Source organism: Panthera leo, chromosome B3 (genome assembly GCF_018350215.1).
Source record: "Panthera leo isolate Ple1 chromosome B3, P.leo_Ple1_pat1.1, whole genome shotgun sequence".
Classification (NCBI taxonomy): domain Eukaryota; kingdom Metazoa; phylum Chordata; class Mammalia; order Carnivora; family Felidae; genus Panthera; species Panthera leo.
In genome coordinates, this window is record NC_056684.1 from 3592625 (window position 1) to 3620071 (window position 27447).

Here is a 27447-nt window from a genome sequence, read left to right on the forward strand (position 1 = left end):
ATGACAGGACAGGCACAGAGTAACCACCATAGATGCACCTGTTCAAAAGGGGGTAAGAAACCAGGAGGTACACCAAAGCCGCTGGCTGGTAGCAGTCCTGAAATCCAGCTGGGCAAATGTTGGAAGTTCCTTGTCTAGGATTCAGTCCCATATGTGCTCAGGAGTGATTCTCATGGCTCTCATTTCCACGTCTGAGTTTTTCTTCCTTTTCCATGAAAGGTGACCGGTGTTTGCAGCTGCATAATTTTGCTTGCTTCTCACCAATAGAATTCTGGGAGTCCAAAGACTTCTTTTCATGTAGTACTATCTCTTTCCCTTTCAGTCCAAATGTGATTTTTTTTTTTTAACCAAAGCGAACCTGAGACACAGGCTCTGAGGTGAATGTGCTGCCCTATTTCAAACAAGCGTGTGGCCGCCATATCCAACCAATCTCTCTCAACGTGCCCATGAAAACATAGGGAAGTGTATCTTTTTTAATTCTCATTGCTGAAAACGAAGACACCCTTGCTCCAAGAAACAGACAGAATCTTGGAGAAACTGATACAAAACAGTAAGGTGGACAGAGCAAAAATGTTATAAACGTACTGTTGTTTTTAGTTCGTGGAATGATCTTGTTTCGGGTCTCAAAACAGAGACCAACAGAAGAAGAAAAGAAAGGATGGTATCTGTAGCTTCCTTATCATTGCCAGAAAACCAGGCCACTAGCCTTCTGCCTTTTGGGCACTATGCCTGCCCCACCCCACCCCACCCAGTATAACTTTCTCTACACAGAGAAGGCAGGCAAATGGGTGACACATACTGGCTCTCCTGAGATGTGGTCTCCACAAGTGAGGCAATGGAGGCATAAGAACCCTGGTCGCAGTGCATTCTGGGAATTGTAGTTTTTGTGCTCGATAGCAACTCAGAGTATCAAAGAAAGAGCCCAAGAACAGAGAAATTACAGTGGGCCCCCAACACCAGCTAAAACAGATGATCTTCTAAATAACACACAATCAAATACAAAGATGAACATCTTTTTCTTGAAGACAATCTACATTTCGAAAAAATATATAATAATCTGGATCTAATACCCCAGACTGGATTTAGAAACAAGAGAAACAGAGGAGAGGAAAATTTAAGTATCAGGTAACTATTGACCCTAACAATGAAAGAAGCATGGATGAAAGATTTTGGAACTTTAACAGCTTATGAAAGTTGAACCTGGATATATGTTCCAAAACGCTAGTGACTTTGGCCAGAGCAATTAATACACCCAGAAAAGCCAAGAAAGTGTTTAAGAAGTGTAATAAGGTATGCTGGTGGTTCTCAAACAGGTAGGCGTCAGAATCACGTGAAAAACTTGCTAAAACAGTTTGCTAAGCCCCACCCCCAAGGGGCTATAATTCCAGTGGGTCTGGGTGAGACCTGAAAATTGGCATTTTGAACAAGTTCCCAGGTGATGCTGAGTGCCTGAGGACTATAAGAACCACTGAGGTACTAGAAAACGTGTTATAAAATTACAATAACTGATGAATGGATGAAGAAAATGCATATCTGTACGATGAAAACTATAAAAAAGGAACAAAATACTGATTCATCCTAGCACACAGATGAACCTTGGGAACATGACGCTGAATGAAAGGAGTCAGACACAAAAGGCCACATAGCGTATGGTTTCATTTCTACGAAATATCCACAGACAGGCAAATCCACAGAGACGAAAAGCAGATTCACGGTTTTCGAGGGTTGGGAGAAGGAGGAAAGCAGGGTAATGGGTACAGGGTTTCTATCGCGGGGTGGTGATGAAAACATGGTGATAGTCACGTGACCTTGTAAAGATACTCAAACCCAACTGAATTCTGCATTTTAAAATGGTGAATTATATGGTCTAGATCTCAGTTTTAAAATATAACCAGGGGCACCTGGGTGGCTCAGTCGGCTAAGCGTCCAAATTTGGCTCAGGTCACGATCTCACTGTTTGTGAGTTCGAGCCCCACGTCAGGCTCTGTGCTGACAGCTAAGAGCCTGGACCCTACTTCAGATTCTGTGTCTCCCTCTCTCTCTGTCCCTCCCCTGCTCACGCTGTTTCTCTTTCTCTCTCAAAAAATGCATAAACATTAAAAAACAAAAGATTTCAAAATCAGAAAGGAGCTGTGCGTGAAACAGTAAGAGTTGTATCGAAAGACTGTTACATGAAATGCTCTTCAGCCATTAAAAAATGTTGTTGTAGAATTAATATTTACTGCCATGGAAAAATGTGCATGATATACTCTCAAATGGAAAATATAGGTTACAAAATTATATATATACTGAGCCAACGTTTTGGGTTTTTTTTTTTTTTTACGCTGTGTATGTGATGTAGAAGACCCAGAAAGTCATACACCTGGCGTTCCAGAAGGTGTCTAGGTGAGGAGCATAGATGGGGGGTTTTTTTCTTTCAAGCTGTTTTTTTCTGCAAGCGCTTTGCAGTGCTCGTGTAATAAGGAAACAATTTTCACTTTTGAAAGCAATGTAACGTACAATTGAGGGGGACACTCTATTCTCTCCGATGACACTCCGATGGACAGGAAATGGAAACCAGGGGCGATGCGTCCACTGAAGGATGAGGCAGAGATGCCTTAGGGGCCCCTCTCTTTCTGCCGGATTCCTACCACGATAGTACAGGATTCTGGTAACCAGAGGTGCTCTGCTCTTGAGGCCACTTGCTAACTTCAGGGAGACGGTGCTTCTTGAAGAGTATCCTATGTTTTTGGAGAAATCTTTATTTCCCTAAATGTTTCCTGTGGGAGAGAAGTCAGAGACCCCAGATCACTGGGAAGGTAAGGACATCAGACTTGAACACCTTAGCGGGTGTCACCTTCACTAGCGAGAATGGTTACCATCGTTCAACACTTCCTACTTGCCAGGTTCCGAGCCAAGTGTTTTCCACGTATTAATTCATTTAATCTTCCCAGCAACCCAATGCTCTAGGTACTATTATTATCCCCATGTTAGAATGAGAACCTGAGGCACCCAGAGATGAGGTAACTTGCCCAAGCTCACAGTGTTCAAATCTAAACATTCTGCCTGTAGAGTCTTTATAAGACTTTTTAACAATAGCTTTATACATCCAGGGGCCCCAGGGGGGAGGGGGGCTCAGTCGGGTGAGCGTCTGACTTCGGCTCAGACCTCGATCTCACCGTTGGTGGGTTCGAGCCCCACATCGGGCTCCGCGCTGACAGCTCAGAGCCTGGAGCCTGCTTCGGATGTTGTGTCTCCCTCTCTCTCTGCCTCTCCCCTGCTCGCTCGCTGTCTCTCTCTCTCTCTCTCAAAAATGAACATTAAAAAATGTTTTTTAATATTGAAAAAAAAAACAGTAAGTTTATACTTCTGGGTCCAAACAAACTTCTTGCTGCTGTCATTTGGGAAAGTTTCTTTACCTCCCCACGAGGCTCTGATGTCTCTTCCAGGGAGGATCAGAGTAATCATAGACACATTTTGCATCGTTGCACATCCACCCACTCTGGATCCCGGAGAGGCAGGGTTCCTTGGACCCCCTAGGTCCTACCCTGCTCCCCAATCCCGTTGCCCCATGGGTTCAAGATGGGGGGGGGGGGCAACCATTGGGCTGTTGGCATGATGGGTCCTCATAACACCTTGTCCTCAGGGGGTTCAGGACTTGTAAGTCACGTCCCGGGTCCCTCCTGCCGGCTGTGACATGCCGGGCACATCAAGAGCCGGATCCTGTTTGAAATCCCGAGGCGTGGGCAGTGCTCTTGAATTTTCAGTTTTTTTTTCTGAATTTTCAGGAAGTTATTTTATTCCATGACAAATGGGGCCGGGAGCGTGGGAGGAGTCCACCTGAAGTGCATGGAATAAGGGAGCACGTTGTCTCCAGAGAAATTCAAAACAATAACAGAACTAGACCTGCTCATTTGTCTGTTTTTGAAGGATGGTTGACACAAAGTCTGTCTATTTTTTATCATCTCCATGCACCAACAATTCCAAACAATTTCAGTGATAAAGGACCCCAATCTGGGTCTCTCCCACCAGCCCCCCCCAAACACACACACCTGGGCATACTGTATACCAGCTTTCATTCCCAGCTTTCTGCCATTTTATTTGTGAGTCATCAACCCCAATGCCCTCCCTCTTCACTGGGGTTCATTGTCCCCCAAGTGGTGGGTGAGGAGGGTAGGTGAGGGAAATGGGTGATGGGAGAGGGGGAGGGGACTGGCCTTTAAAGGCTGTGTCTGCCCTGTCCGCCCCTGCGAAGGCATCTGGGACACGGGAGCTGGGGAACCAGGCACGGGGCCCAACTTCGACTTTCCCTCGAGGGCAGACATTGTCCCCAACTTGGAGTCAGGCTCATGCTGGGAAAGGGCGTGCCTCTGAGACCCAGCCCTGATGTCCCAGCTTCTGCAAGACATTCCCTGTGCCCCAAGGCAGAGTTAGTCACTTCCTTCTGGAGGAACTTCTGTACACCCCTTTGTTAGAGCACTGGGCTCGCTGGCTGGTGTGCTTAGATCACCCCACTCTGCGGGGAGCTACCTGAGGGCAGGCGCTTCCTAGTTCGTCTCTGTCCCCCCAGTTCTAACAGAGGGACGGACACAGAGCAGAGGCTCAAAACTGCTCAGTGACACGCAGAAGAGAATCACACACTGTCTTCCTCTTTCCCCGTGAAACCTGTCCGCTACGGGTCTGCAATAAATACGGGCTAGGGTGAGGCCGTCGTTCATTCATTTGTTCCGCGTGTGCTGGTTTATTCTTATGCAATTATCATTACGGTAAAGTGACGTTTGTTTTTCTTTACAGTCCTTGACCTGAGCGAGTTCATTTGTGAAAGGCGTTAAACGGCAGAGCTGACAGAGGGATGGCAACTCCGTGCAAAGCGGGGACGGTTCTGGAAGGAGATTCGGACATTCCACACGGGAAGCTAGCGCGGTCCGTTCGCTCTGTGGTGTCTACGGAGACCTGCTGAAGGCATGGAACCTGCCGATGTGCAGAAGGGCCGAACCTCCTGGGAAGGGCTGTGTCCCAGCCACCCCACCGAGGCTGGCCGCCATCAGGGCCTCGGCGTAGTAAGGGAAGTACTTACTAATAACGGGTGGGGATGAGCTGGGAGGAAGACGTGATAGGACTCGTTCAGCCTTGTCCAGGCCACACCCAGTTTAGTCAACGACTTCTGAACCCGGAGAACGTAAAGGAACCCAGTGGAGCTTGGACCGAGGGCTTTGAAATAAAAATGTCAACGCGCTCCTGCGAGTGTGGCCCAATCCCGTTCTCTTCCAGAAGAGAAATGCCCCACGTGGCCAGGCTGGTCCTGAAAAGGAGCCCCGTCCTGCAGACACCTGACTGTTCTACTGAAGGAACAGCCTGCCGGCCTGATCTGCTTCCTCCCCCTTGAAACAGAGGAACCGGGACTGGCTGACCCGCTAGAGCTGTGTCAGCAGGAATCAGAGGGAATCCGTTTTCTGCCAGGATGGAATTGAACCTCCACAGGCATGCGCTGCGGCGGCATTTAAAAATACGTTTTCTAGGCGCCTGAAATGTAAACGCAGGTAAAATAAATAAAAGCCAATTAACAATAGCATCTGGGGAGACACCGCTTGGGGAAAAAGAGAGGGGAACGTAGGGGAAATCCTTGGGAAGTACACAGCCGATGGCTTCCTGAGGCCCGGCTTTGACATATTCTGAGAACCTTCCGCGGCCTCTCAGGCAATGTTAGCACAGGTGGGGTTTGCAAACCCGTATCCTATGGGCCAAACCCGGCCCACAGCTGTGTTTCGTTGGCTTCAGTGGCGTGTTTGTTTTCTAAAAGTGGAAAATCTGCAAACAGGACGTGTGCTTTCCAGTTTACCGCGGTCCTCACTGCTCCCAATTGTCTTACACAGGCTTGTCACCTGGCCTGCCAGGCCTCTGTGGCCATGATGCCCTGGACTCCAGTTCTCAACCTTGGCTGCCCGTTGGAATAATGCAAGCGGGCTTTGGAAAATACCCGTATTTGGGTCCCACCCCACCCCCCTAGAGATTCTGATTTTATTTACCTGGAGAACAGCCTGGAGGGCAGTTTCTAACACTTCCCAGGTGATTCTAATGTGCAGCAAGATTTGAGAACCGCCGCTCTTGGGGAAGCAGAGTGGCTGGAGAGCTCTGACCCAGGGCATTTTCCACCAGGCACTGCTTATCCCCAGATTGACTGGTCTCCTTTACCTAGGGCTGGGCCTCCTGGTCATAGAACCACCGACCTCACCCAGACCCTTGAATCTGACCTTCTCTGAAAGGGATCCAGGCCAGACTCCCCAAAGGATCCCTCACGACTAGGAAGATAACGATCTCTTTCGAAATGATGAATTTAGGGCCACTCTTCTAGAGCGACTTAATACTTGGCGACTTAAGCACAGACACATTCGGAACCAATCAGTCCGTATTAGGCACGAAGCACTTTCTCCTTTGATTTCTCATCTCGGATTGATAACACCGTGGAGAAGGCATTGCTCTCCCATCACAGGTGGGAGAATGGTGACACCCAGCCCTGGTGCTGTAAAAGCCCTGCTTTGTAACTCTGGCTGCAGCTGAACTTATTTTGATAACCATCCAGTGTCTGCTATGCAGTCTGTGGAGGGCGGTATTCCAGAACAGCCCTAACAACTGATGACAGCCAGAATTTACTCTGATTGGGTCAGCCTGTGCCATGTTGGTTTGTAAACATTGGCATTTAGAATCAGTGGACTCGTATTAGGCACCAGGCATGCTGTCTTGTCACTGCTGTTGCTAGATCCACAACAAAGGTGATTAAGAGGTGGCCCCGGCGCTTGAAGGCTCAGGCCTCGAGGGGGAAATCAGCGCTGAAGTCCTTGCAATAGGATAGTTGCGCGAAGAAGACGTACGCGTAAGCGGAGTATGAGACAGCAGCAAGAGGGACGCGTATACTTCTATCTGCAAACACCAAGGAAGGCTTGGGCAGAGCAAGAGATATTTAGACCTGCATCTGGAAGGACGAGTAGGAGTCTCCCCGGCAGAGGAGGAGGGGAGCGAGTGGAGGTCCTTGCCGAGCAAAGGCACAAAGGCATACCACTGCCCAGCATGTTTGGAAAACTCGGCTTTGAGTCAGGAAAAGAATTCCAGATTCCCTTGAAAGTTAGTTTACCCTGCTTATCTAGAAACCTAATGGTTCCGAATGGCGTCAACTATGTGTTTCAGTGTTGGGCCCATCCAGGTGGGCTGCAGGTGAGTCCCCCAGCTGCAAAGACAGAGCTCCCTGCTGTAACATCCTCTCCTGTGACCCAGCTCCTTTCCTTCTCAAATAACATTCCAGAATTCTAAAAGTGAGCCTTATCTCCAGCAGAAAGTAATCTCGTTTTCTCTCTCACTGTATGCAGTCACAGGCACACTGATGTTGCTAATTACTTTCCGCTGGCTAATTCCAATAGCAGCATGATTTTACAAATCACAGGAGAAGATGGCAATCAGAGAAAAGGAGCACATGATATAAACACTAATACTTTAAGTATTTGTTTTAACTCGTCTTGGGACAGTTCTAGCCTACGTCATGCCACTAATCAGTACATTCACATTACTGTTCATAATTCCTCTTTGCCAGGTCGTTTAAAATCCACACTCTACCCCTTACCCTGGACATCCCTTCCTTAATGCTGTTGAATTCAGAAATTATGGACTTTTTAAAGTATTTATTTATTTTTTGAGAGAGAGACAGAGTGCGAGCAGGGGAGGGGCAGAGAGAGAGGGAGACCCAGAATCCGCAGCAGGCTCCAGGCTCCGAGCTGTCAGCACAGAGCCCGACGCGGGGCTCAAACCCGCGAACAGCGAGATCATGACCTGAGCTGAAGTCGGGTGCTTAACCGACTGAGCCACCCAGGCGCCCCAGAAATTACGGATTTTTATATTCAAACTCCGAGAGTTATCTAAAGGCTTTTATTTGATGTAATTAATAAGGCTCTACCTTCTCAAGTGAATGCGTCATCAGACGTAACATTACCTTGTCCAAAGTGCACAGGAGCCTGAGTTCTCCTTTCCACGTGCGTGTGTGTTAGCCTAGAGTAACGTACATGACTTTGATATTCTTCAATATAGTCAAGCTGCAAGGTCTGTACAAGATTAATTACAAACTTAGGGGCCCGGGGTAGGTCAGCCCTTCATTATCATTAATGAACCTTCTTCATCTGCACTAAGAGACCTCTAATTGGGTTTATTTCTTACAGTGGGCATGTAAGTATCCTTCAGAAGTTTACTTTGCCAGCCTATATTGTGGGATAAACCTGCTAATCCGTGCAACCTTGGACGATCCGCTGAGAATAAGTAAGTTTCATGACATGAGCTGGTTGAGGAAGCCACAATGAAAACCCACTACATCACAACACAGACTTGGTTCATTAATCTGTAAGTAGAACCTGGCCTTAATTATTCATGATAATAGCCCTTAATATACTAGTTCGCTGCGGCATATTTTGTATCCGTAATGGAGGTCTCTGTCCTTTACGAACTTACGACAAGTCTCTGCTATTAAATCTTCACTGAGAGGCGGGCTGCGAGCCTGACCAGGGATTTCATGGGAATGTCATGTTCGAAGCGTAATAATCAGGCTTTACTGTTCTGAAGAGACTTTCATCCTAAGGATCTCAAAGCACTTTATGAGCCTTCATTAGTGCCAGGAATACCCCGAAGGCACCATGGTTTTACTATCTGTGTTTTATAGGTGAAGAAACAAGACCCGGGCTGGTAAAGTGACTCGCCCAAGGTCACAAGACAGATTAGCCAGACATCTTACAGGGTTTCTTCAGAAGAAACCATTTGTGTGTCATTTCAGCTAAAGGACCTTGGCCGTGACTTGCAGGGTCTGGATGCCCCCCCACACACACCCACTCTGACACAGTTGAGGCACGTAACAGGCCCTCGGTGCCTGTCGGCTGAAGGGAGGGATAATGCTGGTACTTCCGATTCAAAATCCCTTATGAGCTACCCAAACCCCTTTACTCAGTTTCTCTCCCCCTGAGTATCCCAAACGTGTCGCTGCTGTCACTTTCACATTTGCACTAAGAAGGGGGTGTTTGCAGGGTTCGGCTCTGAGGAAGAGGAACAAGTGATTTCCACCTCCCGTATTCTAGGATGTTAACAAAAGACCTTTGCTCGATCGGGTTAGGCTCTGCCGTTGTGTTGGAGAGTTCTAGAAAATTAGGTGGTAGATTCTCCTTATAACTCCAGCAATTCTTTCTAGACCCTCGAGCTTCAAGAAAAACCAAGAAACAGCTTTTAAAAATACATGTACATATATATTTTTTTTTATTGCTAGTGCCACTAGGCTGTGGATCCCGCTCGGAGGTCGCTGGGGGTGGATCTTTCTGTTTGTTTGGCTTCCAATGTGTGTATTTGATCCCAGCTCAGATTTACATTTAAGACATGTTGAGAGTGTGCACTCCCAGGTTGTGCGGAATGCCAGGAAACGGGATCATTCCACCAGGCGTTAGCTTTCAGCTCTGTCCTTTGTGACAGATTCCAGAGCGTCTCCACCTTAAGGCAGGCGGGTCACCAGGCCGCTTCCGTGACCCCCCCCTAACCTGTACCAGGCTGCCGGCAAGCACTCCTGTCAGCATTGTTTACTCTGGCAAGACTGATGGCGTCCAGGTGGATTTCCCAACCCCCGCGCCTCCTCCCCCGGCCCGCTTCTCCCCTGCCGCCCGCAGCCGCGGCTGGCCGCGTGGTGCACTGTGCAAACCGTGCAAATCTGCAGTTTGCGGGAAGCGGCATTTCTCCCTAGTTGAACCACTGGCGTGGCTTCTGAGGACAGGAGGGCCGCCCCCGCCTCCCCCGGTGCCCCTGGCCGCCACACCAGCCCCAGAGGGTGCCCTCTGGCCTTGGCGAAAATGTGCCTCTGTGCTGGCTCCTGCCCTCGCTTCTCCCTGGGTAGAATCGCCCGCCTGGGAGGGCCGTGCTGTTGGGCAGATCACCCCGGGAAGCATCTGGAGGGCCTGCTGGGGAGATGCCCAGAATGCCAGGCACAGATGAAAGTGTGCGGGAGCCCGGCTTGGGGCCCGAGGGAAGCAGGTGGCCCCCTGGTGCAGAGCAGCCTGGGGTCCCGCAGCTCCCTGGGCGGGCCACAGCCCCCGAGTAAGGACTCACTCTCAGGATGACGGTTAGGCACTGAGAAGTGTGGTCAGTCTCCAGGACATGGCGCTCAGCACTAGGGACCCACGCGTGAGTAAGGCTCCATTCACGGGACGGAGGGGCAGAGTTAAAAGATAAGAAAGCAAACACTGAAATAACATGTTACAGAATCCAGAAAGGGAGCTGAGGGGGTGCTTGAAGGAACAAAAGGGACCAGGACATGGCGGGGGGGGGGGCAGGGAGGGAGGGTATTCCTGGCAGGAGAAATGCCATAAGCAGAGGTGCGTCCACGGAGCCGTGGCCAAGGGACGTGGCTGGTGTAGGGTTCGCGTGTGGGGGGCGGCGATGGAAGAGGGAGGCCGAATGGTCAGGGTGGGGCCAGGAGAAGAAGGCCTGCAGGGCCAGGCAGGGGCGGTATGCAGCAGGCAAAAAGGAAACGTTCTGGAAGGATTAGCCAGGAAGGTGGCAGGGTGCCATGATCCAGGTAGTGTTCTAGAAAATTAATCTGGTATCCACGTGTACGTGGAAAGAGACTGAAAACAGGAAGCCAGTTGGTGGTAGTAACCCACATGGGATTTGATAAGGCCTGCTTCACCTGGTCACAGTCTAGAGCCTTCTTCAACCTGTCCCCTCCACCCCTTTTCATGGTTAACTTCGCATCCCTCAAGCCTTGGCTTAAATGCCACTTCTTCTGGGGAGACCTCCCTGACTGACCCCAGAGTTTTGGGGGTCCATCAAAACCCACTTGCTTTGTCATAATTACCTCATTGCGTTTTGTGTGTGGTTGAAACAACAACAAATACCACATAACAATCATGCGAAGAATAGTCACCATTTTGTGCAAATGGCACCACCATTCATCTCCAAAACTCTTTTATCTTGTAAAACTAAAACTGTGTATCCATCAACAGCTCCCCTCTTCCCTCTCCCCCACCCCCTGGCGACCACCCTTCCCCTTTCTTTGTCTAAATTTAACTACTCTTAGGTACCCCATATAATAAGTAGAATCATACAGTGTTTGCCTTCTAGTATTTACTATTCAAATACTGGCTATTTCACTTAGTGTAATGTCCTCAAGATTCATCCATGTGATAGCACATGACGGGATTTTTATCCTTTTTTTTTTTTTTAAGAGCTTATTTATTTATTTTGAGAGACACAGAAAATGCAAGCAGGGGAGGGGCAGAGAGAGAGGGAGAGAGAGAATCCCATGCAGGCTCTGTGCTGCCAGTGCAGATCCCGATCTGGGGCCCAAACTCACAAAATGAGAGATCGTGACCTGAGCTGAAACCAAGAGTCAGACACTTAACCGCCTAAGCCACCCAGTCACCCCTAGGATTTCCATCCTTTTTAAGGTGAAATAGTATTTCGTTCCATAAATATCCATAAGGGAGATATCTATATATCTATAGGGAGAGAGAGAGATACCATATTTTGTTTACCCATTCATCCGTTCGTGAACATTTGACTTTTTGTGTTTAAATAAAATGGACTCTGATAGAATAAAATAAAACAGAACAAAATAAAAATATGGGGGTGCATTCTTGTAATAAGGTCATGGACTGGGACAAGAGTCACTTATCAGAGCTCCTATATAACAAGATGGGAAACGAAATTTATATCATATCCCCAGATTTGAGGAACATGAAAAAAATCCCTCCAAGTGTCCGGGTGGGTATTAATGACTTTACGCGTCTGACTTTTCTCACCTGAAACCGGCAGAATGAGCGAATGAGCAAATTCTCTGAGCCACAGTCTCCGCGGCATTCCCCATTCTGTGGCACTCTCTGGGTGGGAATACACGTGGGCGGGCTGAGTAGCTGTCACCTGCTAGGTGCATGATCCTAGAGGCTCCCACAGAACCAGGATGCAGTCCTGGCCCCTGGAGTCTGGATTTGGCTCCTGACAGGAGCCCTGAGCCCTTTCCCTCTCAATGCCCTTCCGTTTTGTGCTCCTAGCACCAAATATTAAACCCTGCACAGGAGTCCTCCCTTCCGGGCGGGACAATGGGGAGCTAAGACAGCCATCTGCAAAGTTTATACCCTGCAGCTACAAAGCGTGAGGGGGCACATGCCTGTGTCTGTACTCCCACACACGCACCCTGGGGACAAAGAAGCAAAGGAGAGAGGTTGAAGCGATACTTTGGTGACTGTGGGATGGAAAGGAGAGGATATGGGGGTAACCATCATCTCAAATCTTTTCCCTAGTCATCAGCAGGGACATCACCACCACCCCCACCACGTTATCACTTTGTTGTGGCTATTACACAGATGTTTAATGAGGCGAGTGTGCACTGAGGTCCAGAGCCCCTGCTGACCTATGTCTGGTGCACTCGATTGTCCCCAGGCCCCAGTACTGCCCTTGAGCCAGAGCACAAAGTCATCAATAAATACCTCTGTCTGGGAGAACCAACCGAATCTGTATAAACAAGACCTGTGAGCTGGAAATAGCTTACGCTGGGAGTTGTTTAGTAGAATGTCCACGTCCCTTGCCGTAAATCTACAGTCCAGAGATCCATAAGGCATTTGGGGTGTGGTTGGGACGATGACGTGTAATGTGGTTATGCTGCTTTTCAACATAGGTGATAAAAATAGAAATTCAAAATGAAAGAACCATATCGAACACTTGCGTGTCGTAAGTGAACTTTAAAATTGTTCTTGGTGGAGCACCTGGGTGGCTCGGTCGGTTAAGCGTCCGGCTCCTGGTTTTGGCTCAGGTCATGATCTCACGGTTTGTGAGTTCGAGTCTCGCGTCGGGCTCCACACTGACAGTGCAGAGCCTGCTGGGGATCCACTGTCTGCACCTCCCCCATGTGCTCTCTTGGTCTCCCTCAAAATAAATAAACTTATACATAAATTAATTAATTAATTAATTTGTTCCTGGAAGTCAGAATGCCTTATTAAGATGTAGAGACACTTGGGGCGCCTGGGTGGCTCAGTCGGTTGAGCGGCCGACTTCGGCTCAGGTCACGATCTCGCGGTCCGTGAGTTCGAGCCCCGCGTTGGGCTCTGTGCTGACAATGCAGAGCCTGCTTGGGATTCTCTCTCTCTCTCTCTCTCTCTCTCTCCACCCTTACTCCACTTGCATGTGTGCTCTCTCTCTTAAATAAATAAGCTTTATAAATACATACATACATACATACATACATACATACATACATAAAAATAAAAATATATAGCCAAGCTCAAAAAAGAAAAGAAATACTTCCATGGACTATAAATTTATCAAAAATACTAGTTTACAAGCGGCAAGCAGAGTTGACGGGTTCAAAAGTACTCCATGAGAGACAGGAAACCAAAACCCAGGATTACTGCAAAACAGCACAGATTCAAACCCTGAGCAATGAGGTGGCTTCTCTCAGGCCCTGGATACCAGGTGGGATGTCTCCCACCTCCAGAGATACGTGGCTTTTTAAGAGCCAGGGGGCCAGGTGACAGTCGTAGCGTATTTGTTTTATCCAAAATGTGTTTATTGGAGTGGTCTCCCACCCACTCTGGTTCAGGGTGCTTTTAGTGCTGCTTCCGTCTGAAGGAGCATCCTTCCGTAAGCCTGCCTTCCTTCCTGCTGGTGGTGCATGTCTCAAGACAGTGGTGGTTTCATAGCCTCCTGGGCTCTTCACATCCATGGAGTAGGAGTTGGGGCCCTGCACTAGGCGCTCCTTCCTTCCACTTCCTCTTCTCCTCTCCTGGGGACGTGTGGAGGAGGTCCTGCACGAGGGGCATGTTCTCATGGGGAGCTCGTCACCACCCGAAAGGCCATATTTGTTTTTCTTCAGCCTTCTTTAACAGGTAAGGGAGTCCCATGTTGATCTCACTTTTTATACAGTGATCCTAGATCTGGTCATGACTCTTGCATGAAGTTTTAAGTCAACGGTGAGTAGGTGAATTCATTCCAGCTGACATGACCGTGAGAGAGCTGCCTGGAAATGACTTTAAATGACTATTTGAGGGTCTTCCAAGGGGTAAATGAAGAATCCATACAAGCATTTAAAAAAGCTATGACACAAAATAGGCAGAAATGAAACAAGAACAGGGGACTATGAAAAAGAACTTATAATAAATTTTAGAATTGAAAACTATATTCACTAGGGTAAAAAAAAAATTCCTCTGTGTTGGGCACAAAAAGAAAAGTAGCAAATTGAGAGATAGCACCAGGAATTTACACAGAAGTGAACACAGCAAAATAAAGATAGATAACAAAGAGAGATCAGAACCCAGGTGATGGAGAGAGAGGTTCCAGCAGGTTCCAGGATAGGCCTAACGGTAGTCTGAAGGAAGAGCCTATAGTAAATGAGGTAGAATAATAGTTGGAAACGTTGGACGAGAATTTTTCCTCATATCAAAAGAATAAACATACCGAATACTGAGCCGGATAACTAAAAAATAAGTCCTCCCTAGACCCATCATTAGGAAGCTGCAAGGATAAAACCAAGGATAAAAAGGAAAAAAAAGATCAAAGCTACGCCAGAGGCAAGACCTATTCTTGCAACAGAATGTTAGACCAACAGCGGTCACTCACTCTCTCAGCAGTCTCAGAAGCCGAGAGATTTCTCGTAGGAAAACATGGTCCATGTGCTGAAAGGGAAAAAAAAAAACACCATTCAAAATTCTTCACACAGCTAAACTATCATTGGCAAGTAAGACCAAACTACAATCATTTAAGGTCTGCAAAGTCTCAGAGTATTTGCTGTTCACAGATCCTCACGGAAAAGACTACCGAAGGACTTACTTCAGCAAGAAGAAAAGTGAACACCAGGGGCTAGAATGGCGTGTGAACAAAGAAAGCTCTAACTAGGGAGACCATATATTGGTAGATTCACTTGTGGACCGTAAATTTGGGCGAGAAGTTACCTCGAAGATGCTTCAGATAAGGAAATGTGGAAACACGAGCCAAGACAAAGAAAGAATTCACCAGTGTGAATAAGAAACTCCTTAGTCTGCTCGAGATCTTTGTTCAACCATCCGGCAGAGGAGGGATCAGTGATCTGCACCTACTGATTGATTTATACTCCAGTCTTCTTCCAAGAAAGACTTAGGTTAGCTAACCTGAAGCTATTCCTGGTCTATCCTTCGTTTTCAGATCCGGGAGCTTCCCAAGGGAGTCGTTGGCAGTCTTTCGGTTGAACCCTTGGCGCTAATCCCAGGGAGAGCTCTCCATGTTCAAATGAATCATGGCATGTGGGGTTTTTTTAGCAATCCAGTCCCTCTGGTCTTCCAGACCGACACACTAAAGACTTCTAGAAAAACGCAAAGGAGCATGGGACCTGCAAAAACTTCTGCGGCACTAAGAAACGTGTAAGACCCCAAAGGAAAATCTTCTTCCTCAAATAAATTAACCTGAAGATAAAACTGTTTTCTGTTTCCAGTGAGATAAAGGAATTCATTATATCAGTAAACAGGTCAGCATAAAAAGAGAATGCAACAAAATTATACCCATAATAGCTGAAAGCGGGTCTTCATTAAAAGCAATAAGAGCTGGGGCACCTGGGTGGTTCAGTCGGTTAAGCATCTGGCTTTTTTTTTTTTTTTTTTCATGTTTATCTTTGAGAGAGAGAGACAGAATGTGAGTGGGCAGGGTGTAGAGAGAGAGGGAGACACAGAATCCAAAGCAGGCTCCAGGCTCCAAGCTGTCAGCACAGAGCCCGATGGGGGGCTCAAACCCACGAACCGTGAGATCGTGACCTGAGCTGAAGTCGGACACTCAACCGACTGAGCCTCCCAGGCGCCCCAATATAAAATATTTTAAATGAGGCAAAAGAAGACAATAGATAAGAACAGGACACCGACCTGACAGCCAAACTGTGAATGGAACGTTCTTAATAAAGAAGGAACAGCTGATTGAGAATAGGTTATAAAAGTTCCCAGAATTTGGCGGCGGGGGGGGGGGGGGGGGGGGGGGGGGGAGGGGATTGAACTTGGAGATCAGGAGGATTTGCCATATCCCAGATAAGATCAGTTAAAAGGAAACAGGATTAACACATATCCTCATGCATTCTTAAACCTCGAGGGGAGAAAATGCACATTTAATCAGATCATCAGCTGGAGAAGGGAAAAGGTCAAAGGGGTTAAAATCAAGCTTGCTTTATACATCTCTTCTGAAATGGCCCATGTTAAGAGAGAAAGGAGACACACATATAGCCCACTAAGATGTAGCTCCGACCCACGAGGATTTCATTTCTCATCACGGGTCGTTCACATCTATGGGAAATAGACATTTTTAAGATTTGCAGAGACTTGAAAACATTAATAAGCTTGGTGCTGCTTATGAAGATGTTCTTCAAGAGTGTTCAAATCATTGTGGTCAAAATTAGTGAGACAATTATTCATTGCCAAGTGACAATGGAAAAAAAATAGTGATCGTTATTGAAGTTAAGTGACGGAGTGAAGTTTAAAACTCTCCGTTAGGTTTTTACCATCGACGGGGACAAAGTGTTACTGGTTTCTAAATAACGGACACAGATAATGGACCAAAAGAATAAAAAACATCCTAAAAGGATAAAAAGCAGACGTTTTGTGTCGTAGGATGCAGCTTCTTGGAGGGCTCCCACAGAGCCCTCCTCCAGGGTGTCAGGTCTTTGTGAACTCTCTTACAGTGCAGTGTAAGTTGGGCCTGGTGACGCTCTTCGAACAAAGTACAGCAGAAGCGATGCACTGTCACTTCCAAGGTTCGGTGACGGAAAGACTCTGGTTTCCATCTTGCTTACCATCTCCCGCTTCCTCTGCTTCGTCCCCTGCTTGCTCTGAGCAATGTCGCACCATGTTGTGAGCGGCCCTGTGGTTAGACCCATGTGGCAAGAAACTGAGCTCTCCGGCAAACAGCCAGCCGGGACCTGCTGCCTGCCGACAGCCACGTGAGTGAGCTTGGAAGTGATCTTTTTTATTATTATTATTGTTTTTTTAATGTTTATTTTTGAGACAGAGAGCGAGCATGAGTGGGGGATGGGCAGAGAGAGAGGGAGACCCAGAATCCGAAGCGGGCTCCAGGCTCCGAGCTGTCAGCACAGAGCCCAACGTGGGGCTTGAACCCACGAACCGTGAGATCGTGACCTGAGCTGAAGTCAGACGCTCAACCGACCGAGTCCCCCAGGTGCCCCGGAAGTGGATCTTTTGAGGCCTGCCAACAGCCACATGAGCGAACTTGAAAGCAAATCCTTCCCCGGTTAAGTTGACTGCAGTCTCACTAGAGACTCTGAGCCAGAGGACCCAGCTAAGCCACGTCCTGAGACTAAAAGTTCGTTGCCTTCAGCACCTACGTTTTAGGATAATTTGTTACGCGGCAATATATACCTATCATCTGATTCGATTTTTGAGTTTAGAAGAACAGGAAAAGGAAGAAAAGAAGAGAAAAGCCCTCAGAAGGGCTTAATGTTTCTTTTTGCCACGAAGGGGAGTCAGAAGATACCAGCTTTGATGGAGGACAGAACAGAAGTTTACATGTTTCAAGAAAATTATGAGTAGGGTGGACAATATAGTGATGGACTTCCAAATAGCCAAAAGTAAACAGGGCCCCGTCATGTATCAGCATAACAAACAGAAAAGAAACACTAAGAAAGTAGGAAATGAGATCTGTAAAGGCAGAATGAGGGTAACATTTAGATCGGGTACTATTTTAGAGAACCAAGAGTCTCAGGCTGGTTTAAAAAAAGAGAATCCAACAATATTGACTTATTCCATAAACAAGCATCTATTGGGCACCTCCGGGGATACCTGGTGAGCCAGGCGGACTCCGTGTAAACAGGCAATTGCAACGCAGAGTTGGAAGTACAAACCACCAGAAGAGTACAGGACGTGAGCGTTGATTGATGTGACTCTTTCCACCTTGGTATTGTTAACCGTTTCTGTTTGGAACTATCCACATTCTCCTCCAAGTGGCCTTCCAAGATTCCCAACCCCTAACCCCTAACACACATACACACACAGGACTGCAATGAAAGTTTTTAATTCACTGTTATTAGTTGTGACAGATTAAATAGAGTATGCAACAAAGACGAATGAGAGAATAGAGACTATGGATAATGCCATGTGAAGGTAGAATTAGTAGATGAAATTTCATAAGCAGAAACATCATTCCTGACAAAGCCCTCACAGTAGATTCAAGCAAGTAGGAATTACACCGGCCATAGTCTCTGGCCATAGGGTCACAAAGTGAGAAATCATCAGTCAAAGACCAAAAAAAAGCCATCGATTAACTGGAAAGCCTTATATAATATCTGGCTCAGAGGAAAATAGTGTAAGAAGAGATGGTTTAGAAAAAATGGTTATGGAAATGTTACACAAGAAGACAGAAAATGAGAGTAAAGATATACAGTGAACTTACAGAAGGAAATTAATTTCTTTTTTTTTTTTTTTTTTTTTTTTTTTTTTTTTAAACATTTATTTATTTTTGAGACAGAGAGAGACAGAGCATGAACAGGGGAGGGACAGAGAGAGAGGGAGACACAGAATCTGAAACAGGCTCCAGGCTCTGAGCTGTCAGCACAGAGCCCGACACGGGGCTCGAACTCACGGACCGTGAGATCATGACCTGAGCCGAAGTCGGACGCTTAACCAACCAAGCCACCCAGGCGCCCCGGAAATTAATTTCTTTGAAGAATTTAGCATTCAACTAAACCTTCCAAAATTAAAATGAAAAAGAAGTCCCATGGGGTGCCTAAGTGACTCAGTCAGTTAAGCATCCAACTCTTGATTTCAGCTCAGGTCTTAATCTCACAGTTTGTGAGATTGAGCCCCACATCAGGTTCCTCAAAGACAGCACAGAGCCTGCTTGGGTTTCTCTCTCTCTCTCTCTCTCTCTTTGTTTCTCTCTCTCTGCCCCCACTCAGGTGCATGCACCGGCACTCGCTCTCTCTCTCTCTCTCTCTCAAAAATAAATAAACTTAAAAAAGAAATTCTAGGGAAAATGAGAGGAAGGAAATAATAAAGCTGAAAGAAGCTGATCCTTTGAAGAAACAAATAACATCAACAAGATAGTAGCAAATCCAATTAAGAGGAGGGGGGAAGCCAAATTAGAATTGAGAAAATCGCCATAACAAGAGCGATAACATATTTTTAAGTTTTATGTAATTGTACAAATCTCTGTGCTTTTGAATTTTAAAATAGCAGTTAGATGGACGTTGCTCCCTAAGTGAATAATTGAAGTCAAAGAAACAGGACACTTAGACGAATACGAATAGGAAAAAAATTGTAAAAACAAAATCTCAACCCCTGTCACCAGGTATCAGGAATAAGTGAATATAAAGGCAGATCCTATCAAATCTTAGAAAAGCAGATCGTTTCTGTGTTAGAAAATTTTTTTATTTTTCATTTTTTTAAGTAGCCTCCCCACCCAGCGCGGAGCCCAGGTTGGGGCTCAAGCTCACGACCCTGAGATCAAGATCTGAGCTGAGATCAAGAGTTGGACGCCTAACCAACTGAGCCACCCAGGTGCCCCAGAAAACCTCTTTGATGGCCCTGGGAAAACGGGAAGCTACCAGTTGATGGCACAAAAGAAACGTGTCCGTGGAGTCCAGACTTCCTTGATTTCCATGCTGTAGGCCAATTTCCCTTATACGAAAACCTAAGATGGGCTAGAATGCCATGGGACACTGAACTCTGCAATTCAGTCCCTCAATAGCCACTTATCGAGCGCCTACAACTGAGCACAGGTGGTACCCCCAAGCACCGTGCTAAACCCCGGGAAATATTACATGAGTAAGATATGATCCTTGCCATCCAGGAGCTCCCAGGGTATTCTCAGAGTGCAGCAAGGAGTGGGGACATGTAGCCCAGCATGGGAAGGGAAAACGGGGTTCCCAGCAAAGACTCCTCAGAGGACAGTGTGCTTGAGCTAAGTCTCAAAGAACCAGAAGGGAGGTGTGGGGAGCGATGTTCCAGCTGAGTGCGTGAGGCCATCCCACGCTGCCTTAGAACTATGCCTCCCGTCTCTCATGTTGTATTCAGCGGGTTGAAACCAAACGAGGCAGTGTGAATCATAAAAAAAGCAAGTGGCTGTGGACAGAACCCGAAGACCATGAAAAGGGCAGGTGGGGGAGGAGCCCACGGAGGCCGTGGAAACTACCAGGCAAGAGAGGAACAAAGAGAGCCAACCCGGGGCGCACGGCGTGCAGGGAGACTGCAGTCCGCAGAGACCAGTGGGTACGAGGGAGGCAGGTAACACACGCAACTAGATCAGAAACCAAGGATGGAGAGAGACAGCAAGTGTGGACGAGGGGGAAAAGCTTGGGCAAGGAGAGAAAGTGGAGGAGGAGTGAGATCAAGGGAGTATTCTGGTTTTTGCTTCCAAGGTTGTCTCAGATATTTGCTGCTGCATACCAAACCACTCTAAAACTTTGTTTTTTAATTTTTTTTAATGTTTGTTTTTGAAGGAGAGAGAGACAGAGCGCAAGCGGGGGGAGGGGCAGAGAGAGAGGGAGACACAGAATCCAAGGCAGGCTCCAGGCTCCGAGCTGTCAGAGCAGAGCCCGATGCGGGGCTCGAACTCACGCACTGTGAGATCATGACCTGAGCCGAAGTCGGATGCTTAACCGACTGAGCCACCCAGACGCCCCTAAAACTTACGACTTAAAACAAGGATTTGTTATTTCTCAGGCTTCTGTGATTGAATGCAGCAGCTCTCCTGCTGGTCTCCCCTTTGGTCACTCTTGGGGCTGTATGCAGCTGGTGGGTCATCTGCTTGGGAGGGTTGGGACACTCGGCTTCTCCACGTGGTCTCAAGACCTCTCTCCCAGAGTGGTCGCTCCTACACCAGGGCCTCGTCCACGTGAGCATTCTCTTCAGCAGGACAGGCTGGACTTCTTACAACATGGTGGCTGGGCTCCAAAAGGGAATCATCCAAGAGAGATAAGCTCAGTATGCACGCACTTACCAAGGCTCTGCTTGTACCCCACCTGCTAATGACCTTTTAGGCAAAGCAAATTACATGGTCAAGCCTAGGGTCCACCTGGGAGGGGACTACCCAAGGGTGTGCATACAGAGAGACCTGGGGATCTATGAACACAATCGTCCGCTGGCAGGGTGGTTTTTGTCCCTTAATATGGGAGAGAGTTAAAAATGTTTATAGCCAGAGCCCAAAGTAACTGAAAGGGAGACATTGAAGATACAGTAGAGATTCTTACTAATAGGGTCCCGGAGGGTGCGTTCGGTGGGGGCAGGGAGAGGAGCCCCATCATCTGAGACTGGAGGAAGAGAGATTAAAAACAGGTATGGGTATGTTTTGGTTAAATCGCTGAGGGGAGTTAAAGGGGGAGTTGTCCATGGAAACGTGGCACCAGGGTGGAGACACGTGGCACCAGGGTACAAACTAGGCTAACACCGACTCTACCGCCATCTTGCTCCTTCATCCACACTCATGCTGAAGCTGAGGAGGCTGACTGTAGTGTTGGTCCAAGTTGAGAATTTGGCCGTGGGGTGCCACGGGAGGATAGTGACCCCAGAGAATTGAGGGTTACCGGAGAGAGTCATCTGGAGATCTCGATAGGTTCAAAATACGCTCCAGGGTGACCGGAGATGTGAGAAAGAAGGTGAAGCCCGAGGAGGTGCAAGAATCGTAGGGCTGGATTACGGACGGGCAGACCACATGAACGTTGAAATCCAGGAATTAGCGAAGGTCCGGGCGGGGTGTAAAGTTCTAAGCCGGTCCCCAGGGGCAGCAGGGAACACAGCCCTGCCGAGGGGCTGTTCGTGGGAGCAGAGACTGTGTCTGCGGTGTCCTCGGGCATCACTGGGGTGACGGGCACATCTAAGGCACTCAGTCGTCGTAGCTTTGGTGGAATAAACAAATGACTTGCATCCCCAGTTTACGGATGAGAAAACCGAGGCTCCGAAAGGCAAAATGTGCTGCTCAAAGGTACAGCCTGTGTTCGGCCAGCCAGAGCTTCCTTCCTCCTTATAAAACCACACTGGGTGTGAATTTCCTTCTCAGCCCTCCCAGAGGCAGCCCATGGCTTGATCACCTCAAAACTATTTAAATGGCATTTGTCATTCTTTGGGTGCTGGGATGGAATATCCTGAAGTCAAATGAATAAAGGGAGCGGTAAAAAAAAAAAAAAAAAAAAAAAAAAAAAAACCTGCCTTGAGGGATTTACTCATTTATTGGAAATACATCACATCACATGTATTTTCAAGGCACATCTAAGGAAGCTGGTCCTGTAACTGTATCCTCGCCAGCTTGCCAACGTCCCGTTGTTCTCTCTTTTTCCGCCGTTGGGGTCTCATCTTTGTTAAGACTCAGAAAAATGAGAGAAACGCGCACGCAGTGGCTGTCCACCTATGGTCACCGTAGATTTTTTTTTTTTCCACAGACTCTGTAGGACTAAAGAAATTAGTTAGCCTTCAGCTGAGCAGATCTGAGGCTCTTAAGGCCTTCCTATTTTCCTTGAAGAAAAATGAAAACATCTCCCCAAAGGCTATCGTCCGTTATGGAATCCAACTTAAGAAGGAGGGTGGTGACATACTCCTCTTTCCCACCGGACCAAAATTTCAAAGCTTCCAATGTGTGGTAAATCTAACCAGAGATAAAGATTTGCAGGTGTTTCTTGCATGAAAGCAAGAAGGGCAGATGTATCTGGAACGTGCTTCTGACCAAATGGGACATCTGCAATCCATTAGGGGTGTCCTGAAAAGAGAAAGTGAGAGGTGAGGTTCAAGGAGAAAGCCCGCTCGGCAGAAACACAAGCTTGAGGTTGTGTGTGGAACCTTCCCGTCAGGATCTGAGGACACAGAGGCTCTGAAAAAGGTCACCTTGCCAGGGGTGAGCGCGCATCTCTCCCAAACACCCGAGTTCCTCTTCTTTCTTTCCTTCTATCGAGCCATCTTTGAGATGTCAGGGCCTTCGCTCTCCCCAAGTACACCTACACGTTTTAGTGTTTAAGACTTGGCAGGCACCTCAGATAAAGAGAACATTCCCCGCTTCGAGCGTGCAGGCTTTGCTTTCCCAGCCCTCGTGAAGGACGACCCGTGTCCTGACTCGGCTTCTCACACTCCAAAGGAACAAAGCAGAACTGTCACCACGGGCATTACTCGCGGGTTACTCACTGGCTGTTATGCGCCCTGCTTCAGACTCCCAGGAAAACCACTAGCTTTTATGAAAGCGTGTATAGCAGAAGCCGGTTGCAAAAGACCCATGGCTGTGAAAATGATTTGAGGGTGTGTGATTCCAGAATGGTCATCAAGAAGGTCACTGGATTTTGTTCCTACGTAGGATCTCTGCCCAGGGCTCGCTTTTGGCCCCTTGTTCGAGGCCTTACATTGAACTTCAGGGAGTGGGCCCCAATTGAGCGTGACCTATAACAGGTGCTCCTTAAATGGGTTCCTTCAGTGAGCATACCAGGTCCGTCCCCTGCGTCGTGGCTCTTACTTGCTCACTGGCCTTTTGATAAACCATTAGTGACGGGGCCTTCTGTTAATTACTAAACTCCTGGTGACAGACAAAAAAAAAAAAAAAAACGGCCTGTTGAAACTTGTGTTGTAATTTGAGGATTAGAAGCCACACCTCTGGGAAACGTCAGTATCAAAGCTGATTCGGTGTCAAAGACAAGGTGTTAGAAGCCACGGTTTGACAAAGTGGATTTCCAAGTGCAGTTAGCAATTACGTTTGTAGAAGTCCTCAATTATGCCATTTACAAGAAGGTACTTTTAAGCAGCTACAAGTCAGGAATGTGTTTTTAAATCTCTTCATTTATACACGGATGGGTAAAGCCCACGTTTATGGAGCATCTGCTGATACAGAACTGTTAGCTGCACTGAAAATCAGCAGACCCTACTCCCCAAAGTCCAGGAAGACGAGTCTTTTCAAGAATTAAAATATGTGGTCCGTGCGTTTCTGGAAAATACTTACGATCAAGGAGAAGACCATGACTACAGCATCGGTGTGCTCTGATTAGAAGAATCTCCTCACTTGGCCCAGGGTTTGTGGATCACCAACGTCATCTAAAAGGAAAAGAACGAAGACTGTCATCACAGAGGGTACTTGGTATTTCATTCACCCTTCAGCCCAAACTATTCTTCTGGTAAAGCTGAATTAAGTTTCTATATCCATTGAAAAGCTTTCTACTGGAAAAAACAAACAAATGAAAATCTCAAATTGGTTTAAATGATAACAGTGATTTAATTATTCACAAATTGAAAAGGCCAAAGGCTTCAGGCATGGTTTGATCAGGGCTTCAGGTGACTCCGCCCACAATTTCCCTCAACTCTACTCAACTCCATGTGTCAGTGCTGTTCCCTTCTGATTTTCCTTTATTGTGACAAGATGTTGCCAGCAACCACAGGGACCATGTGGTTTTTGAGGTTTTTTTTTTCCTTCAAGAATATAGGAAAAGAAGAACTTGGCTTCTCATGACCATCAGACAAAAGTCCTGAGCTCTGAGCTGATTGGGCCATTCTGCAGCCAATCCCTGTGGCCAGAAAAACACCTGGGTGCTGATTGGTTTACGCATGTTACCTCCAGCAGTCACCTGTGGGGTTGAGGTGGGGTACCCACCCAGAGGACGTGGCTGCTACCTGCTGGGGGAGAAATGAAATGGAGATTGAAAAGGCAATTCTAGCATAGATAGAGTCTGCTACAGTCCTTTTTCATCCACAGAGTCTGGATCACTAACTGATTTTTGTTCAATATCAGATACAAGCTCTGTAAAGAGAAATCTATTTCCTCTATAAACTTGCTAAGTCAGATATTTAAAGATGGCTTCCCTTTTTCAAACACATAACAGAATGGGTTGACTCTGCGTTTGTTTTTTCGTAGCTCTCTTTGCCCTGAAGGATGCACTGAAAACCCCAAAGAAATGTTTTTTAAAGTTGGGGATAAGTGAATAATTGAGAATTATTTTAAATCTGCCCTTAGATAGCCCATCGTCCCTAACCCTTTCTTTTCAACTTCCAAAAGCAACGTGAAGCTGATTTGGAATTCTCGGCTATGAGAATAGCCCAGATAGTCTCTCCTTCAGTTTGGATAAGGGGTTACTAAATGTGCAGGAGATGCTATGTCCCAAGGTATAATGAGCCTTAAAACTTTTCTTCTGATGCACGTTCACCAGCCTCTGGAAAACTTATCAAAGTAGTGCCTGTCCTGTCCTCGTAAAACTCACCCCAAATTCATCAAGTCAGTATGCAGAGTGCAGGGCTTTTCAATAACGAAGCATCTCCTCTATACTTCAGTTAGAAATAGAGCCCCTTAGGCGCCTGGGTGGCTCAGCTGGATAGGCGCACGACTCTTGTTTTCAGCTGAAGTCATGGTCTCACGGTTCATGGGTCCGAGCCCCTCCTCGGGCTCTGCACTGACAGCTCGGAGCCTCCGTGGGATTCTCTCTCTCTCTCTGTCTTCTCTCTCTTTCTCTCTCTGTCTCTGCCTCTCAAAATAAATAAATAAACTTTAAAAAAAAATTAGAAATACAGCCCCTTAAGTTCAGAGATTGAGTAGTAAAAAAAATCGGAGGGGTAAATAAAGTGTCCAGGGAGGAGTCTGCCTGTGACAGTTTCCTCCCGCCGCCTTGGTGAGGGGAGAATGAGCTGTTTAGAGAGCAGGTCACAGACTTCGTATGACGGCGGTTAGGCCACGGAGGACAGGCCAGCTTCGCCCACCCCAGACATATCAAAACAGCGGTAGCCAAATCGGCCACGTTTTCCCTGAGCCTTACACTTGGAAGAACCATCATCAGAAGCTTTCCGCTTGTCCGTGTCGGAGGGGAGTACCCTCTCCTGATCGCAGAGGGTGCCCCGATGCCCTCAAGTTGCAAACCCCAGGCACGTGCGTCCAGGGAAGCCGCTGGGTAGAATCAGGCCTGCGTTTGTGTTGAGTTTGGAATTTACGATTGTTATTTATCACTCTTCCCCACGGACATCGCCTCCTTGAGACTTGGCAGTCTTGTCTATCAGAAGCCAAAAGCGCATTCCTCTCTGTGTTAGCGGGACCTGCAGCCCTTTCCGGTCCCTTCAACCCCTCACCTTGTGTGCAAGGTGAAGGAGCGGGATCACTTCTCTGCCACCAAAACCCTGTGCCACGTTTGGAATGGCTTCCTGTCTCTCTCTCGATAGGGAGAGCCCGGGGACTGGAGGAGGGAGCTTGCGACATCTGAGCCAGACCTGTGGCGGGCCGGCCTGCCCCCCAGCAGGCAGCTTGGCCCGAATGCTGCTTAGTCAGGCTCCCAGGCAGAGCTGAGCTGCGGATGTGCCCGGGCCTGCCGCCACCAGGTGTCTGCGTCTGGGCTGGGAGGTGACGGCACAACTGTGACTCCTGCCTCCTGCTGTTTCCCAACAGTGTCCCCAGAGGAATGTGGAGGACCCAGGCCAGGCCACCTCGGGAAGCCTGACAGAGCCGCAGTTCTCTGGCCGCGCTGCAATGTCAAAAGACTTTGTCAGCGTGCGCCTGTGACCCTCACGCGGTCCTGCCCGCACCCCCAGGGCTGGCTCCGCCTCCGAACCAGAGTGGGCTCGGGTCTGAAGCAGCTTCCGAGCCTGGCTCCTGTAATACGCGGTTTCCAGCATTCATTCCCAAACCTCCGTAGCTAAAGGTGTTTCTTTTCTGTTTAATACAACGATCCCATGATTAAAAATGCCTTTTGGGGGGCGCCTGGGTGGCTCAGTGGGTTAAGCATCCGACTTCGGCTCAGCTCGTGATCTCACGGTTCGCGGGTTCCAGCCCCGCATCGGGCTCTGTGCTGACAGCTCGGAGCCTGGAGCCTGCTTCGGATCCTGTGTCTCCCTCTCTCTCTGTACCTCCCCTGCTCACATTCTGTCTCTCTTTCAAAAAATAAAGAAACATTTTTAAAAATGCCTTTTTTTAATTTAAAAAAATCTTTTTTTCAAATTCGTGTGTCACCGCTGGGGAAAGTTTTCTTGTGAGAATTAGCTTCCCAAGGAGAAAGCTATCCTGCATTTAACAGAATTATTAACAACTACAGCAAGACTTCCCAGAGTGTAAATGTTGGAAAAGCTTATTAGCCCGTTAGTGGACTTTGCTAGGCAACACAAAAAGGTCATTACTAATCTCTGTGTGGCTGTTGACAATTCAATGTGCAGTTCAGACAGGCTGCGAGCCGTTTCCCCTCAAGAGTGATACACACGCCACAGAAGTTTATTACATGCCTACTATGTGCTAAGCCCAGGCCTCAAGAAGACATCACCGCGTGGAACAGTAGGTGCAGATGAACGGCACGTCGGCCGGGTTCAGCCTGCAAACGTATTTTGCGTGACTCACACCATATCTATCAAAAAATTTGAATTTGTTGCCAACTTTTAAATATCAGAATATTTCCACCTTCTCTTGAAAACTCAGGAAACCTGGCAAAACCGAGCTCACATTCCTGGCTGATGGCAAGCAGAGTAACAACTGCCTGCTTCAGACGGCGCTGGCTCTCGGTTCACACGGCCCCGC

The 27447-nt window shown here is 47.6% G+C and overlaps 1 long non-coding RNA gene across 1 annotated transcript in view; it reads left to right on the plus strand.

Moving 5' to 3' along the window:
• The window catches only part of LOC122221541, a 136085-nt gene extending 111249 nt beyond the window's left edge, over positions 1 to 24836 (plus strand). The window contains exons 2-4 of the long non-coding RNA XR_006203280.1: positions 4774 to 5519; positions 8181 to 8358; positions 22379 to 24836. This is a non-coding gene — a long non-coding RNA (uncharacterized LOC122221541). The remainder of the gene's footprint in view (positions 1 to 4773; positions 5520 to 8180; positions 8359 to 22378) is intronic.
• The last annotated feature ends 2611 nt before the right edge of the window (positions 24837 to 27447 follow it).